The sequence below is a fragment of the Podarcis tiliguerta genome (genome assembly GCF_965153285.1).
Source record: "Podarcis tiliguerta genome assembly, chromosome: 9".
In the NCBI taxonomy this organism is placed as follows: domain Eukaryota; kingdom Metazoa; phylum Chordata; class Lepidosauria; order Squamata; family Lacertidae; genus Podarcis; species Podarcis tiliguerta.
The window spans coordinates 74,496,715-74,515,969 of record NC_139542.1 but is presented as its reverse complement, the minus strand read 5'-3'; the positions used below and the strand labels follow the sequence as shown (position 1 = coordinate 74,515,969).

Sequence of the window (19,255 nt, the reverse complement as noted above, 5' to 3'; positions counted from 1 at the left end):
AAAGTTAAAGGGACCCCTGACCATTAGGTCCAGTCGTGACTGACTCTGGGGTTGCGGCGCTCATCTCGCTTTATTGGCCGAGGGAGCCGGCGTACAGCTTCCGGGTCATGTTGCCAGCGAACCAGAGCAGTGCACGGAAACGCCATTTACCTTCCCACCGGAGCGGTACCTATTTATCTACTTGCACTTTGACGTGCTTTCGAACTGCTAGGTTGGCAGGAGTTATTTAGGGTACTGCACTACATAAACAGATTAAGGCAATTCAGGCAATCACACAATGCTAATCCTATTCAGTGCTACACAAAGGTGAGTGACCTAACTAGCTTGAGGCCTCAGAAGTTGATCCAGTGCTGGGCAAACTTTCCCCTTCTGGGCTGACACAGCTGTAGCCAACCTCTGGCTGCACTGGGAAACTTATTGGTGCACAGCTCATCCCCATCTGGAAAGTCTGGCAGGGGCTGAAGGACAGGAGGGACACACCACAAAGAAGATTGGAGTGAGGGAGTAGATTCAGAAACCTTCCTTGGATTCCCACCCTCCCCACCCCTCAGGCTCCCCCCAACCCACTGGATCCATCCCTTGAGTCATTGTAATCCTGACTTGGCCAGCCCATGACAGAACTATCCATGGTGCTGCAGCTGCTTTGGGGGCACCTACTAAGCTGCATAAGAACAGTCCCTTGTTTTGCTAGACACCCCCTCTCCCTGAAACTAGAAGCAATCATGTATTCTTAGGCACAAAAACACTCTATTCACTAAATGCATAGACCAGACTCAGACTTACAGACACAATCCAGCCAAGGCAGATCCAGGCACAAAGCCAACTTGCACTCATGCAGTGGATACATGCGCAGATGGACATCTGCAGTGTTGCTCTGACCCCTGTTGAACGAGCTCAATGAATCTTCAGGCGCTGATGGGAATGGTCATCTAGTCATTGCACAGGAAGGTGTGCAGAACTTAGCACTGCATCGTGACCAGGCTCCACCATACAACTGATTATGCAACGGAGCAGTGATAATGATATGGTGATGACAAACCTGGAGCCATGTAATTTTAATCGCCAGGCTGACTGCCAAATCCAGAAGACAAAATGGCTCCAGTTAGGTTGCTTATCTTGCAAAATTAGAATGAATATAAATAATCAGACTGTACCCTGAATGTCCATGAAAATTCCGCATGTAAAAATGAAGACACAAAAACAACTCAAAGGATAATCTGTTAGGATCTGCTGGTGATCATTTAGCATGAAATTTGTTACAACGGTATATGCAAGGCTGAAAGAGAAAACAGAAGACATGATAGCTGTCTCCAAATACCTGAAGGGCTGTCATGGAAGACGGAGCCAGCTTGTCTTCTGTTGCTCCAGAGGGTGGGACCCAAACCAATAGATTCAAAAGACAAGGAAGGAGATTCTGGCTAAACATTAGGAAGAATTTTCTGATGGTCAGAGCTGTTTGACATGGAAACAGAAACCCTCAGAAGGTGGTAAGCGCTCCTTCCTCTGCCAGGGATTCTTCAGCTATGATTCCTGAATTGCAGGGGGTTGGACTAGGTGAACCTTCCAACTCTATGATTCTTTATTGCAAAGAGAACGGAAGCTTTGGACACACCTGTGGACCTCCAGATGCTGTTGGACTCCAGCTCCCATCAGCCATGATGGCCAATGGTCAAAGATGACGAAGTCCAGCAACATCTTGCAGGCCATGAGTTACCAATCCCTGGATTTAAACAAGGAACGAGGGGTGGTGGTGGCATATTACAAGATGGTGGGTGGTGAATAACCTAGAAGGGGGTGGGGGGAACAAAGATTAGCATAAGGTTCTCGCCACTTCCTTATATTCTGCATTCTTGCACCAGGGCATGGTGTGGAGACACATGGTCCATTCACCTTGCTGGAGCCAAACAGATCAGAGCCTGTGAGGGGCCAGGAACCCATAAACACCCCTCTCCCTTCTTCAGCATTGACTGGCCCTCTTTTAGAGGAAAGGGCTGCCAGCAGCGATGCTCATACCATCTGGCATGTGGAGAACATCAGAGTCAAATGCAGCCCTCAGGTCTCTTTTTGGCTCTTTCGATCCTCCCCAGGCAGCATCTCCCCCCACCAAAGGCTAGAGCCTCCTGGAGCGCTTTTGCCTGGATGCAATGTGTCCTTGGGCTCTTCCTTGCCTGGAAGGAGATGCAGAGGGGGTGACTTTTGCGTGGCAAGAATGCAAGCAATTGCACAAAGGAAAGACTCAGATCTATTGTTCTGCCCACTTTTGCATCTGGCACTGGCCCCGAGAAGGCTGCCCATGAAGGAATGTGGCCCTTTGGTTGAAAAAGATTCCCAACCCTGGCCATATGTTCAGTTCTCCAACTATAAATGCCTATATGTACAATAGGGAAACATCAGTGGACTTGGGGGAGCCCCCAGGGCTTTGCTGAAGGACAGAAAATCTTTAGAAAAGAAAGCTTCAGGGGAGGCAGACTCACAAAAGCAGGCCCATGAGGACCATGTATGCTCAGTGGTGACAGAAGAAGGCGGGGGGGGGGGGGAGAAGAGAAAATGGAAAAACACACTGCAACATTTGGTTGCAGAGCCCACTTTTAATTACTGAAATATTTATTCCTTTGAGCCAGGAGAGAAAGTGGTCAGCGTCTCCCATGGACTGTTGTGCTCTTGCCAAATGGCTTACTCACACCTTCAGCAAAAGTGGCATATGGTGGAAAATACAACCTGGAGCATGCTCCCAAGGGGGGGGGGGCGTGATACCTGCACTGGGGCTGTGGGGAATGAGTGCTTTTTGCAGTAGGTTGGAAGCAGATGTAGCTGCAGACCCTGGAGCACAGGCAGCCTTATAGAGAATCAGACTCTTGCTTCACTGAGCTCAGCACTATCTGTCAGGCTGGCTCTCATTCAATGCTTTCAGACATTAGTCTTTGCCAGCCTCATTTGGAGAGGCCAGGAATCGAACCTGGAGCCTGCTGAGTGCAAAACAGGCACCTACCACTGAGCCACGGACATTCACCTTTCAGAGTTGGAGTCCTTTTCCAGTTGTGTATCCATTAACCCTAAAAGTAAGTGTTCCATGTTAATTCAAACAATACTGACAGCTTCCAGGAGCCAAAGGTGAGAGATGAGTGCAAAGGTGGACAAACTACCCCAGAAGGTGCATGACATGTCCCCCGCCAGAGGTACAAACCCTCCCCTAACGCCCCATGCACCTTGCCTTACTAAGACAACTAACAATGCTTTCCCTTTAGCCTGGACTATTACTAGGGCAACATCCCTCAGCCCTCTGCTCCTAGTTTGTCTTCAAGATAGCCTGGCTTTCAGGCAGCCCTAGTTGTTGTTGCTGTTGTCCTGCTTTCCCCCCAGTCCAGGAGTCAAGGCAGCTTACATAGATGAAACAGAACAAGCTAAAAACATAGCAAGGATAATCATTAAAATGTAATTAAACATTCATAGAATTGAAAGCATATTTAAAAATCCCTTAAACACAGACAATAACAATAAAACATCACAGTACCATCCCTTTCCCAAAGGCATGTTGGAAGAGAAAGGTTTCCACTTGCCGGCAGAAGAATAGCAAGGAGGGAGCCAGTCTGGCTTCTCCAGGGAGGGAGTTCCAAAGTTGTCTGGGAGCAGCCACCACCGAGGAGGCCCTCTCCCACGTCCCCCCCCCCCAAGCCACAAAACGCTTGGTTACCTTTGCTGTAACAGACTAACCTGGCGACCTGATCTGGAAACAAGCAAGCAAACAAAAAATGTTGGCAGTCTTTATTGGTAATCTTGCATGACAAGTAAGAGTATTCTGCCCAGGAAGACTGTTCTAGGTAGAATCAAGCCAACTAATGGGTTAAGAAATGAAAACAGCAGCGTATACGGCTAGCCTGGCCCACAAAATGCAATTTATTGCTCTTGATAATTCACTGCAAAATCAGTCTAGCTGACAGCTCTGAAAGCAATTAAATTTCAGATTTGTTTAGCCTGCCTTTCCATTTGCAAGGCAAACTATATCTCAATGAGTTCCAAGAAATAGTCTGCAAGCTGCTTGAAATCCCATGCACCACAGATATATAAATTATAAACAATGCTGGAGGGGAAAAGAGAGATAACTATATTGAAAAAGCACAAGTGGGCCAAAGTATTGTTTGAATGAACATGGAAATGGCATTTGGAGAAAGCAAGCAGCCAGCAGCAATGCAGCAAAACTCAGAATCCGTAATTCAGGTTATTTCCTTCTGCTCCCCCCCCCCCGCAATATTCACACAGTATGTGTTCTTAACCCCTGGCCTGCCTGGCAGCAAGTCCCACTGGCCTATGCAGTATGTCAAGTCCAAACAGGAGCACCATGGGGGGGGGGAGTTTTAAGGTGTGTGTCAGGCCCCCTCGACATCCCATGGCTTGCTTTCGTAATTCTGGGGCTGTCCCTGGAAAACTGGGATGCTTGAAGTGTTAAGTTGTGGGTGAACATATCAGACGACACAGCGATTCTTCAAACAGCTCCTGTTTATTCACAGGCCAGAGTAGAACTGAACTGAAGGCTTCAGCCAGCCTGCTTATATAGAGCTCCACTACAACGCAACAGTAACCATTTTCTGTAACTATCCAATCACTGAACGTCACTTTCGATCCCTTATTTGCATATGTGGACCTGAGTGAAAAGTATCCCCCTGCTGGCCCAGGGTGAGAACTTCAGTACATAACATGAAGGGTATGAGAGGCACTAGTCAAATGCAATGCAAAACAATTCAGGGAAGGCAAATGTATAAGCCCCATGAACTCTGCACTATTGAATTCGTTTCCTCCTCCCTCCCTCCCCCTCTCTTTACCACTTTCTTTTTCATTTAACATCACTAATACCAGGAGCTATTTGCAATTCTGCCCACCCCTTTAAGTTAGGAACCAAGGAGCAGGAGCTGGAGTCCCGTCAATCTGGCAGCTGGTAAAAATTAATGGCCAGTGGAAAGGTTGCCAGTGATAGATGACACTTTCATGGAAAGAAAATTGAAAATGCAAGCAAAGAGAGGCAGCTGAGCGTGCCAGGACTGAGTTGGGGTACTGCCAACAACAGAGTGAGAAATATCCACCCTGCACATTTTTACAACTTAGAGGGATCCGGCCCAACAGCGGCCAAGCACTGACTGCTCCACAGCAGCCAGAAACTGCTCAGCATGTGGAAATGTCACAATGGAACAGGCAGGGTTTATTATGGGGCTCAGCAAGTGACAGGGATAAGGAGCCAGTGATTGAAAGAGGAAGTGTTTGGGGAGCAGGAAGATGGAGCCGTGAGAAGCTCCAGCGGCAACAGCAGGACACATTTCCTTTCGAGGAGAACACTGGCCAGCAAATGGGAAGGCCTGGCCACAGTAGTCCATGCACTGGAGACTTTGAGACTGGATTACTGCAATGCACTGTGGGTGGGGCTTGTACTTGAGCCAGAAGCTGCAGGATTGCTGACAGGAGGGAGGCCTTGGCAGCATGTAATGCCTGTGCCTGCCAATTTGCTACCGGGCCAATTTCAAGGTGTTACTATTACAATTGCTGCTGCTGTTGTTGTTAATTATTATTATCATTTATACCCTGCCCATCTGGCTGGGTTTCCCCAGCCACTCTGGGCAGCTCCCAACAGAATATTAAAACCACAATAAAACATCACACATTAAAAACTTCACTAAACAGGGTTGCCTTCAGATGTCTTCTAAAAGTCAGGTAGTTGTTTATCTCCTTTACATCTGATGGGAGGGCGTTCCAAAGAGCTGGCACCACTACCGAGAAGGCCCTCTGCCTGGTTCCCTGTAACTTGGCTTCTTGCAGTGAGGGAACCGCCAGAAGGCCCTCAGCGCTGGACCTCAGTGTCCGGGCTGAACAATGGGGTGTAGACACTCCTTCAGGTGTACTGGGCCGAGGCCATTTAGGGCTTTCAAGGTCAGCACCAACACTTTGAATTGTGCTCGGAAACGTACTGGGAGCCAATGTAGGACTTTCAGGACCGGTGTTATATGGTCCCGGTGGCCACTCCCAGTCGCCAGTCTGGCTGCCACATTCTGGATCAGTTGTAGTTTCTGGGTCACCTTCCAAGGTAGCCCCACATAGAGCGCATTGTAGTTCTATGTTGCTATAGAAAGCCCTTAACAACTTGGGGCCAGTTTACCTGAAAGATTGCCTTTCCCCATATGCACCTACTCAAACACTTAAATCTGCAGAACTGGCACTATTATGGGTGCCACATTACACCCATTCTGCAATCTTCTCATGCAGCAGCTCCTACATTTTGGAACTCCTTGCCTATGAACATCAGGCAGATGCCTTGCTTGTGTAACTGGTGGAACTCTCCGCCACTGTACCCTCACTCCTTTTAGCCATTAATGAGAAGGCAAAAGGAAGGAAGGAAGGAAGGAAGGAAGGAAGGAAGGAAGGAAGGAAGGAATTGAAAAAGCAGTTTATTTTGATGTTGCAATATCAAGATGACTCAGTGGGATCTCTTTGCAAAGACTGAGCTACACAGGTCAATTATAATGTTAAAAATGTGTTATAAAAATATGACACCAGGGGGTGCTGTACAGCAATCAATGGAAATTTGCATTGAGAGCTATATACTGTAACCGGTTTTTCTTAGCGTTTTTCTAGATCTACGTAGATCCAGCCTGAGTGCCTGTTAGAAATACAAGACACATTTTATACTGTTGTACAACAATGTCCCACCAGTCAGTTCCCTCCAGTTGGTGGAAATGTATAAAATCAGCACAAACAGAGCTTAACAGTCCCCTTCTATGGCTTGGTTTCCTGATTTAATCATGTTCTAGTCACTTAAGCAATTTAGTGCTTTTCATCTAATCAGCTGAGATAAGCCAGCAGGTCTCTTATGTGTGCACTTGCACCCCAAAATAATTCCAGACAGGCTTGTGGTGGAGTCTCCTTCTTTGGACTTTAAGCAGAGGCTTGACAACCATATGTCAGGAGTGCTCTGATGGTGTTTCCTGCTTGCCAGGGGGTTGGACTCGATGGCCCTTGTGGTCTCTTCCAACTCTATGATTCTATGATTCTATGATTCTTCACCTGACCCCTCCCCTAGCGCACTGTATTCTTGACACAACACAGGAATATCGCTTGATCAGCGTTTGCCAGATGCAGATCTACCTTTTAGGTGGCAGATTAAATCCTTACTATGCATTTCTATAGATAGCAAATGTTACCTATGCAAATAATAATTATCAAATTACTAACTACTCTTCTACGTGCACACGGACCTCCTATCCAGGCCCACATGGCTTTTAATGTAAATACTAACTTAATGGAAGAGGTTTACGGACTTGAGCAGAGGATGAGCCTAGCAGATGGCTAATGGGGCCCCTTCTTGCCCAAGGCTATAGATGGCTAATATTAGAACTTAACCCAACTCAGCAGCTGTTTGCGGGATAAACAGACTTGTACCCAGAGGGTCTTCTCCCTCTCTGTGTAGTCTAGGTACATAGGCCCAGGTAAAGTCCTAAAATCCAGGTATCACTTGAACTCTTTTCGGTGTCTGCTAAAAATATTTTTGCTTATATAAGCCTACCCAGATATCTAGAATGGAGATATGTTCTAAGTTTATTGCTGGTTTTAATTTTTTGAATATTTTTAATGGCTGTTTTAATTCTTCTTACCAATAATTTTATTGTTTTATTCTTTTTGTAAACCACTTTGGGTTTTTTTCTTTACAATCAAGTGGCATATGAATTTTAAGAAATAAATAAATGAATAAAAACTCACACTGACAAAAAAATAATGTGACATCTCCTCAAAACTAAAATAGGGACTGTCATTTCCCCAGGACAGGCGGCAGGAAACGGTGGTTGTCCCTGGCAAATAGGGGCAGGTGGTTCACCTGAGTCAGGTGGGAGCAGCAGGGCACAGCAAATGACTAGAACATTGTCTAGTCTGGTGGTTGTTTAGTTTGAAATCCACCAAACACTCTAAAACCATGAGGATGCAAGGCTGTTTTCAAGTCTAAACAATCTGAAGGGCTTTTGCTGCCTCTTTCAAGGCCACACAACACACGGCATTTCTTCTGGGTGCCCACGCTGTCCTGATGTCAGCTAATATGAAATGACAGGAACTTTCCTCTGCCGTTCCCCAAATAGGCTTCTGATGGTCAATCAGGAAAACAGGGGTTTTCAAACTACTATCTGCTCGTTGGTCCCACAGGGAGCAGTGATAGCCACCAGCCGAAACGGCTTTGAAGGAGAAGTAGACAAACGGACAGAGGAGGGCTACTGAAGGTGGAAACCACGATGACTCTGCTCTGCTTCCACAGTTGGAGGCAGTAAATGCTTCTAAGTGCCAGATGCTGGAAAGCACAGGAAGGGAGAAGGCTCTTGTGCTTGGATCCTGCTGGTGGGTTTCCCATTGGAGCATCTGATTGGCTACTGTGAGAACAGGATGCTGGACTCGATGGGCCATGGGCCTCATCCTGCAGGTTCTTCTTATGTTCTCCTATCAAGGAGTGGTTGTTGCTTTCTCCAATTGCCCAGCTGATATTTCTTGCCAAACATGGGGGCACCTACAAAATCAGAGCCAAGCCAAATGTGTTAAAATACAACTTTAGACTGCCTAATGTTTAACACAGGGATTGGGAACCTCTGGCCCAGGGACACAATTTGGCTTTCTAGGACTGGCTTCCCTGCTCCCTGTCCTTGCTTAACTCCCTCTGAGACTGTTTTTGCCTAGCTAGGAGGTGTCATTGATCTCTGACAATACCTTTTCTTGTCTGGATGGCAAATGCAGAGGAGTGTAGAACCTAGCCTACCTTTGTAATCCAGTTAGTGGTTTTCTTGCAATCAGGTGGTATACCCATTTTGTTAAAAATAACTGCTTTGTTCACTTTTGCCTCTGGCCCCATCCAAAAGGGAATGCAACCCCCTGGCTGAAAAGGGTTGCCCATCCCTGGTTTAAGATGCTGGTAGCAAGTTTTAAAGGTGGGAATCTCTCCTCAAAGGTCATATTTAAAGTTACCAAACTGAAATCCAAAGGATCCCCAGGATTTTTCAACAAGGAGAAGGATGGGGGTGACAGTTTAGAGAAAAGGTGAGTATGATGTGACACGATAGAAGATTATAACATGATGTCTGGCACTGAGAAAGTGGATAGAGAAAAGTTGTTCTTCCTAACAACTTGTGGACATCCAGTGAAGCTGAATGTTGGGAGATGCAGGAAAAAAAGAAAGCCCTTCTTCACACAGCGCAGAGTTAAACTATGGATCTGCCTGGAGGCAGGAATGGCCACCAACCAAGATGGCTTTAAAAGACAATTAGACAAATCCATGGAGGAGAGGGCCATGGATGGCTACTGGTCACAATGACTGCTCAGAATCCGCAGTTGGACTCTTGGGCTGGAATCCTGCTCCCTGGTTTCCCCTTGGGGCATCTTGATAGCCACTGTGAGATGGGCCATTGGCCTGATCCAGCAGGCTTTTCTGATGTTGTTATGTTCTAGTGAGCAGACCATGCATGTCCCCCTTCTGTGGAGGAGTTCCCGTTGGCTTCCCCATCCTGAGGGTTGGGACATTGGCCATGGGAATAAGCCATGCCCACCCCACGCTGCAAAAGGAGAGCACAGCACACATGTCAAAGGTCAGATCAATGTCTTAGCTAGGCCCAGCCAGGTATCTTGGCATTATGCTGTGCTTTACCTGCTTGTAACCTGTAGACCCATGTGGGGACAGTGTACTGATTTCATCAATAAAACTTTCAAAGCCTTCAATGGTGGTTTGAGTTCTGCACCCAAGAAGGAGAGCCAGGAACAGGTGCATTCCAGATGTTTTGGACTGCAACTCCCAGCATTCCTGACCATTGGTCATGCTGGTTGGGGCTGGTGGGAGTTATAGTCCAGAACTCTTCTTCTTTTTTAGCGATCACTCGTAGCCGAGTAAGATTGTCTTCCATAAACACGGTTTTAACAATGAGTCCGTAAGTGACTGTGGAGGCCAATTCTGGACCCACACGTCCTTCCACAGTGGGGACATTGGTTCCCGGGCGGGAGCTGATCACATCAGGAATGGGACAGCAGGCACAATCCCCTTCTCTCCACCCCTCCACACACACAAATCCAGTTCAACAAGTGAACAGTCATCAAGTCTGTAGCCTCTGAAGGACCCATTCGCCTTTACCAAAGTCACATAATTTGAAAAAATGTGAAGGCTCTTTTTTCATGCATCAGAGCCAGAAGGTAAATTCACAGGTCTGAGCAGCACTGGATTCGAAGACCTCTTTTCCTTGAAGTTTTCCAAATGAGTTCCAAAGACAAACATAAATACCAGACCCTGAGGGCCTGATTTTGATAGGACTGAATTGAATTATCTGTTGGAGGAAGCTGACATCTGGCTAGTGCTTGGCTTAATTCAGGCTGTCAGTCCTGCCTTAGTGTGCTGTGCCCAAGCCTTCCTGATGGCCCAAGACTGATAGTCTTGCTCTCTAAATTGAATTCTCTGGTGCATATTGAGCTCTTGACTGCATCAGGGTTTTATTTACCAGCATAACCTCCTCTTCTTTGCTCTCTGGATTGGACTGATGAAGAACACATTTCCTCCTGCTTAGAAAACGCATAACAACAGCTCAAGCCCAACCTGAGAAGGTGTTGGCTGGCTGCCCCATCTCTCTTTAGCTTTTGTGGATGCTCAGTAAGTGTTCAAAGAATCATAGAATCACAGAGTTGGAAGGGACCCAAGGGTCATCTAGTCCAACCCCTTGCAATGCAGGAATCTCAGCTAGAGAATCCCTGAAATGTTGGACATCTTAGATCCCTTGAGACTGGCTTTCTGTGGCTTCAGTCTCTCCTGATACGTTTCACATTGGTTATGTTGTCTGCTGAACCTTAACTGCTAATACAGGTTTCCACAAAGGTGTTGGTAGCAAAACAGCATCATTGAACAGCGTATATAGAGCAGAGGAAGCCAACCTGGTTTGGACTACACCAGCTCCACACAATATGTTTCCTGTTACTCTCCCCATCAAAGAATCATACTGTTACATCCAATGCTGGTTTTAATGCTAGTCCTACTCAGAGGAGACCCATTGAAATAAATGAACACCTCATGCATTCTAAATAATTCAAGCAGAAGTTCTGAGGATTTGGTGTCAACAGCTGAGCATGTTAAGAAATCCTTGGTTTTCATTAACCCCATGTGATTAACCAGCTGCTCATCTAGGACACCAGAGGGAGGAGAGGGAGGATGTCATTTTTCATTTGCAGAATAAAAACAAAAGGCAGGTTTGTTACATTTTAAGGGTTTATTTCAAGCCTGCCTGGATTTCTGGGTTGCTTAAATTCCTTTTGACGCCTGAGCCCTCTGCAGCCATCGACTGGGGGCCAGGGAGGTTAAAAGCAGCTTCTAGCGCAGAGCCTGCTGGCTCCAGGGGTCACTGCACAACAAGGCTTGTACTTAGCAGCTTCTGTGGAGCAGAAATTCTTTCTGATACTGTTCCCTCCCCTGCCTAAAAACAGGTTTCGGCCCTTTAAGTTATTTCCTTTACAAGTTGAACTAAAATAGGCAGCTCCTCTTGATTGCGGCTTGTTTCTTGATCAAAACGTACACAATTACTGGAAGCGTCAGGGGCTCTGACCACATGGAGGATTACGTTTCCCACATTTCAGAAGTGCTGCCTCTCTCCTGGCCACAGGGGCTCTGCTCTGCCTCCACACTTGGAAGCAGAAATGCTTCCAGAAACACTGGAAACTACGGAAGGGCAAAGTCCTGGGCGGGGGTTGGCAGCCTAAGGCCCATGGGCCACAAGTGGCCCACAGGGGTTGTTTAACCGGCTGCCCCCCACGAGCCGCCCCGCCAACCGAGCCGCCCGCTTGGCGAGTCCCCGCGCGCTGCGCTAAATCAGCACAGTGTGGCACAGGGACTCACTTCCAGGGTGCTGAATATTGCATCTGTGCAGATGCAGATGCCAGAAATGGCGGGCGTGGGATCGTCACCGGAGTGAACTGGCCCAGGCGTGGTGAAGCTTGCCGCCCCCTGGTTCTGGGGGATCTGGTCACTGTGAAAACTGGCCCACATGGGCCAATGGCCTGATCCAGGTGGTCTTCTTAGGTTTTATTGAAAAAAACAGGAAAAGAGACACAATTCCTAAACACAATTCTCCACATTTTCAGGTCAGTTTTTAAATGCATTTTGGCACATATTACCCACCTGGAGATCTGTATCACATTTTGAAAGATGGCTGCATTTCATTTCTGTCATTGTCTCGAAAGGTATTAATTGTGTAGGTTAAACGCAAGCTGGGTTGAATTCATTCCTGTTTTTAAAGCCTTGTCCCCACTCCCCATGCCATCACAAGCATGAAGGGTTTTTTAGCTTCTACAGCTCACGCAGGGCTGCCGCTCCAAAATAGTACAGTTCTGCAGCCCAGATGCAGACAACTGAAAGCCTGCAATGATTTCCCCCAAAATGCACTTTCCAGGCTTGCTGCACTGATGAGGAAGGACAGCCTTCATTTATTATGTGCCAGGCTGCTGGGGCTGCCCTTGAGCAGAGAGAGAGAAAGAGAGAGAGAGAGAGAGAGAGGGGAGGGGGGGAGGGAGAGAAGGGCTGTGTGGAATTGCTCTTGGTGCAAACCTTTGGGTAGCTGCAAGCAGGAAAATGCAAGAGAGTTGTTGTTGTTTAGTCGTTCAGTCGTGTCCGACTCTTCGTGACCCCCTGGACCAGAGCACGCCAGGCACTTCTGTCTTCCACTACCTCCCACAGTTTGGTCAAACTCATGCTGGTAGCTTCGAGAACACTGTCCCACCATCTCGTCCTCTGTCGTCCTCTTCTCCTTGTGCCCTCCATCTTTCCCAACATCAGGGTCTTTTCCAGTGAGTCTTCTCTTCTCATGAGGTGGCCAAAGTATTGGAGCCTCAAAGAGATCTTACAACTAATGGTAGCCCAGGTAGAAGCTGGGCTGAGGGGAATTGTAAAGATAAATGAATAGCAGCAATAGTCTATGCACATTTCTGCATTATTTATTTATCTGGGCAATTTATTGTTAAGCTAAATACACCACATAAAAATCAGCGACAAAATGACAGTGAAAATGCATAGTAAATGACTAAACAAAATATCTTCATGCAAAAATTTTACAAAAAAATGATTGTATAGATATTGGATGATGTTTCTTTGGCGGTCTAATTATAGTTTAAATTCATACATCATCGTTGTTGTTGTTACTATTATTAATTTAATAATAATTTATTGCCTGCTCTTCACGAGCACCTCCCAGGGTGGATTACAACAATTTAAAATTCAGAATTAAACAGATCAGAGTCCCTGGATTAGGAATTCAACATCCATCATAAAGTTGTTGATCTTCATGGTTTTTTTTAAGTAACTCATTTATCTGATGGTAGGATATTCTGTTTATCCTTAGTTTTCATTATCAAAGGTGCCGATGTTTCTCTTGGCTGTTACTGAGAGTCAGCAAAAAGTTCCAAGCAGCCTGCACAAATGTAGTACACAGCTGGACTTGTGATCCTTCTTGGACTGTCATGGCTGCTTTGTCATTTGATGGCTGTGACTGTTCCTGAGACCTAGCAGGGTCCAGATTAACAGATGGGGGGGGGGATACCCAGCATGGTATTTGCACATGTGAGGAGGCTTGCTGCTGATCACAGGCTGAACATAAGTCAGCAGCATGATCTGTGATGGAGCTGCAAAAAGTCCTGACGGGATTCTGGGATGCATTGCAGGAACAATAGTTTCTACATCACATAAAAATAAGATTTCCACTTTATTTTGCACTAGTCCGCTCTCTTCTGGAGAACTATGTCCTGTTGAGAGTGTCACAGTTCTAAAAACCACATGGGCAAATTGGAATGAATTTTGAGGAGGACAACAAAGATGGTCAGCGCTATGGAAAACAAAATCTATGAGAAAATGTTGTAGATGCCAGGTTGGTCCAGCCTGGAGAAGAAACAACCGCAGAGGAAGATGCTTAGCTAGGTCCACAGAATCCCTTTTCTCTCTCTCCACCTTCCTAAATCGGTAATTGGTTCTGAAATACAAAACTGAGTTCTTCCTCTTAGTCTTCCTCTTAGTTAGCCACAACCCTGTGCTTAAATGGCATTTTGGCCTTCCATATTCCTGGCAAGGGCGCTTTACCTCTTACCTCTGGGCTTTGATACTTGGCCCTCTGCCTCCTGCCCAGCACTTAGCCTGGCACAAATTCTGACACTTCACACGTTGTCAGCTCTTATTACTGGCACTGCACAGAGTTAAACTGGCTCCAGCAACTTGTCAGCAAGTGTCCACAAATGCGTGTCCACAAATGGACAGATGCTGTTATGCTCACCCCAGCTCTTAGAGTATTGGGAATTCTAGAAGCACAGCACCCTCCAAGGTTGTTTCATTTGGAAGGAGGAAACTGGAGCCGTCCAGTGATTCCAGATGGCCTCTTGAGTGGGGAGTGCCCTGTGCCATCCAGGGATTTTTTGAAACAAACAAAAAGAAAAGTGATTTTTGAATGGATAGGGTAATTTGTGAGTTCAGACATGTCACACCAAAAATTGGGTGAAATCATGCCAAAGTCATATTCAGTCTACATCTTGTTTCAAAATGGTGCCCAGAGTCCAAATGGTGACAAAGTCTACTGCCTTCACCTTGTGAACCCTCGTGTCAAAGTTGATAACAGTATCTCAAGAAGCAGATGAACTTAAGCTATAAAATGGGTGAAGTCATGTTTTGGTCCACTATCTTGATGCCGTGTCCAAACAGTAATAAAGCTTTGGAAGTTTCTGCCAAGTTTTGGGACAATATCACAAGAGGCGGATGAACCTATTGCCAAAAAATGGGTGAAGTCGTGCTAAATTCACATTTTGGTCTGCCATTGTGAATCAAAATGGTGTCTGCATCCAAATGCCAATGACGACCACTGCTCCCACCTCAGGAATGCTTGGGCCAAGCTTGGCAATGATATCCTGAGAGGTACCTGAATGCATAGCAAACAAATGGAGAAAAAGACATACCACTTTCCAAAATACAGTATATTGTAGATTCATCCTGATTAGTTTGCAGGGAGACTAGATGAGTTTTCACCAAAGCTTAGCAAGGTTAAGCATGAAAATGTAAGATGAGAGATACCTGGCTTACTAGCAGTACACGTGAAAAGGATCTTGGGGTCTTGGTGGACCACAGGCTTAGCTTAACATGAATCAACAGTGTGATGCAGGAGCAAAGAAGTGAAGGCTATTCTGGACTACATTAACAGAAGTATAGTGTCCAGTTCAAGGGAGGTCATAGTCCCACTATTTTGCCTGGATCAGACCACACCTGGAATTCTGTGTCCACTTCTGGGCAGCACAATTTATGAAGGATGTTGACGAGCTGGAAGATGTGCAGAGGAGAGAGACCAAGGTGATCAAGAGTCTGGAAACCAAGGCTTATGAAGAACGGTTGATGGAGCTGGGTATGTTTAACCTGAAAAGAGAAGACTGAGAGGAAATATGAGAGCCATTGTCAAGTATCTCAAGGGCTGTCTCATGGAAGATGGAGCAAGCTTGCTTTCCGCTGCTCTGGAGGTTAGGACTTGAATCAATGGCTTAAAGTTACAAGAAAGGCGATTCTGACTAAACATCGGGGGGGGGGATTAACAGTAAGAGCTATTCAACAGTGGAATGGTCTCCCTCAGGAAGTTGCGGATTCTCCTTCCTTGGAGGTTGGATGCTTTATCAGATATTTCTGCATTGCAGGGGGTTGGACTAAATGACCTTGGGGTCCCTTCCAACTCCACAATTCTATGATTCTAAGTGCTTGATTAGTTAATTGCTGCTCACCAAAGGCCCAGGCAAATGAAAGTGCTTTAATTTACTGTCTGAAAGATGGGAGCCACCCGCTGTCTTTGGGGAAGCCATTTCACAGTGTCAACACAAAGAAGGCTCCGCTTGTACTTGCTAGTGGCAGCCGTGGAACCTACGTTGGTTTATCAGCCCAATAAGTGACTGCATCCCAGACGCTTCCCAGGAGCAGGTGTACCTTTTGTATCCATTTGAGCACAGGTGAGAGAAATGAACAGGGGCCTCAGAAAGCCCAAATCTTTGGTGAGGAAGTTGCTATTAGCAATTTGTTCCAGCTAAGTTTACAGTCATGATTTAAAATGTTTGGGATAATTCAGCACGTTGATCTGCTGCTGGGAGCCTGTCAACTGGCTAGCATGGCAATGGACCATGCAGGCGTGTTGCAAAGCCTAGAATGTCAGGTTTCCCACACCTGACAGAGGGCCACAAATAGAAGCAATGTTTTCTCCTCTTCCCCCAGCAAATGGGATCAAAACCCCCCATTTATAAAAACACTGGCATCTGGGCTTACTCTTGTGGTGTGGAAAAGAGGCTGAGGCCACAAAGTTCTTTTTCTCCTTAGCAGAACCAGACCCTGATTCTACCGGGATTCAAGACTAGAGATTTGGCGCACCTTTTCCCTTGCTGAAAAGGAGACAATTTTCTCAGAATTTAAGGGAGCCTGGGTTTCTTCCTCCCAGGGCGTTGTGTTCTACCACAAAGTGTGGGCTGGGGCAGCCAAGAGAAAGAAATAACTAGATAAGGAGGAAATGCAGAAAGGGAAATTTGACAGCTGTTATCTTGCCATTATTGGCCATCAGCTTCTGGAGGTGCTCACCCTGGCCTGACTGCAAAGTGGATCACGTCTCTGCTTCCTAATGGGAGCATCTGATTAAGCAGCCTAATAGCATTTAGGAAGTAATTATGGGTGGGGAGAATTGCAGGGAGAAGGGATGCATTTTAAAAATGATGTCTTTCATAATATTAGAACCAATAGCTTCCTGTAGAGCCTCCTGTGCTTTTAACTTGGCTGTATCACAGCAGCGTGAAATTTGACAAGTGTAACTTTTCTCTTTTTTTCTAATTTATATTTAATTCTTCAGTTATAGCCGAAATGGATATAAAAAACCAACAAAAGAAAAAGAAAAAGAAAGAGAGAAAACAATATTAACCACAGCAAGTTGGCGTACAGAGCCATCACAAGAAAAATATGGTTCAGCAGTCAGATGAAAATGCCATTCCCCCCTGTTCCATGGGATGATGGCGGGTGGAAGCCGGGCTCAATAGTTTGTGTGTATACAGTAAAAGGACGCCACGTTCATAAAGGTTTGTGGTGTATTTTCCAGTGGGTGTTCTCATTGCAAGGCTGTTAGTTTGTCCATAAGGATAGAGTTTCATATCTGTGACAGCCAAGCTTCAAAGAGAGTAACATTAAGACAAAACGCAGTGCTTTAAGAACGCACTCACAACTGTGCTTTAAATCTAGTCCCTATCCCCATCAAATCAGAAGCACAGTTGGTGGTGACCCAAGAGGGAGGCTCTTCTGTGTCTTCTCTTATATTGTGGAATTTCCCCCCAAGAGAGGTTAGATTGGCTCCTTCTTTGTTATCCTATATCTGGCAGGCTGAGACCTTTCTATTCTGGGTTGCAATCAGGGCATTAATGGGATATTAAGGGCTGGTTCTAATTTTTCTTTTGGTATATTTCAACTATTGTTTTTATTGCTTTGTACTTTACAATTATGTTTTTAAATATTGGAAGCAGCCTTGAATCTCAGCTTTGGAGAAAGCTGGAATATAAATTGACCCATAGCTGTCAACTTATAGATTTGAAAATAAGGGACCAGCAGTCTTGAAAATAAGGGACCAGCAGTCTTGAAAATAAGGGACCAGCAGCCAAAATAAGGGACCTGCAGCCTCACCTGTTTCAGGCACTCCAGTCTTCCTGTCCTCCTGCAGTCTGGTCAAACTCATGCTGGTAGCTTCGAGAACACTGTCCAATCAACTTTGTAACCAGAGGTTCAACTGAATAGAATCTGAATCACATGCACCACAAGGCCTATGCAGCCTCAACTTAAGATGGCTCCCCGGCCTGGCTTTGCACTGCAAAGTTTGCAGCAGCACATACAACAAAATGCCGTCCAGCATTCAACCCCCCCCCTCAGCTTGCATTAACTAGCCACACACACACAGCCTCCCCCCTCGCCACGAGATCGCCAGTCACCCACCATTTTAGTCAACCAGCTCCTCTCCCCCCATAAGTCAATCGAAGCAGCCTCCAAAACAAATTCAAAAGCCCCCCCACAAGATCTCCTTTCCTTTTCCCTCACCATGTGCCCCCACTCCATACAGACCTTTTCGCCGGCAAGGGTGAGTGGGCCGTCGATGACGTATCCATCCGACTCCGATCTGAGCACTTAGCACAGGTATGTTCAACTTCTGAGCCCCTCTGAGCCAAAGCAGAAAGCCCAGCCAGCAGCCAAACAAAGCCTCAAGGAAAACCACCGTCACCTCTCTGCTGGGAAGCGCTGAGCAAAGGCGAGTCCCCAGGCAATGCAGCCGATTTGATCAGCACAAGGCATGCAAGCTCCCAGTCGTTCTTAGACTTCTTATTGGGTGAGCAACACAGCAAAGCAACACAGTTGGAGCCTCCCTCCTCCCTGGCTGGCAGGGAAAGAGCTGCTTCCTTTGAAATTTAAGGGACATCATTTAAGGGACATTTAAGGGACATCCATCAATAAGGGACAGCAGCGGGACATGGCGCTGGAATAAGGGACTGTCCCTCCAAAAAAGGGACGCTTGGCGGCTATGTAAATACATTTATTAACAGCAACAACTACCTTTCTAAATACAAGCTGCTAGTCACTCCTTAATGTGGATTATAAAATCTTTGCAGACATTTTGGCTAGAAGATTAAAGAAAGTTTTAGTAGAGGAGATTCATAAGGACCAAGCAGGCTTTCTCCCGGGTAGGCATTTATCTGACAATGTGAGAAATGTAATTGATATTTTGGAACTACTACAAGAGAAAATTAATACTAAAGCTGTTTTGATTTTTGTGGACGCGGAGAAAGCCTTTGACAATATTTCTTGGAGTTATGAAGAAGAATCTCCAGGGGATGGGGGTAGGACAAGAATTTGAAAATGGTATAGGTGCAATTTATTCTGAACAAAAAGCTAGACTAATTGTCAATAATGTGACGGAGGAGTTCAGAATAGAAAAAGGAACACGACAAGGTTGCCCAATTTCCCCATTGCTTTTTATATCGGTCCTGGAGGTTCTGTTGAATATGATTAGAAAGGACCAATTGGTTAAAGGGATACAGGTTGGAGCCAAACAATACAAACTAAGAGCATTTGCAGATGACCTAGTTTTGACATTACAGGAGCCAGAATCTAGTACAAGAAGAGTTTTAAAACTGATTCAGGAGTTTGGTCAAGTAGCAGGATTCAAATTGAATAAGTTAAAAACAAAGGTTTTGG

The 19,255-nt window shown here is 45.9% G+C and overlaps 1 long non-coding RNA gene across 1 annotated transcript; it reads right to left on the bottom strand.

Moving 5' to 3' along the window:
• Positions 1–579: 579 nt before the first annotated feature.
• On the bottom strand, positions 580–18,227 carry LOC310657939. Its single transcript, XR_014502019.1, has 3 exons — positions 18,128–18,227; positions 3,011–3,053; positions 580–1,276 (listed from the first exon to the last, which is right to left on the bottom strand). It is a non-coding gene; the product is annotated as an uncharacterized lncRNA (long non-coding RNA).
• Positions 18,228–19,255: the final 1,028 nt, after the last annotated feature.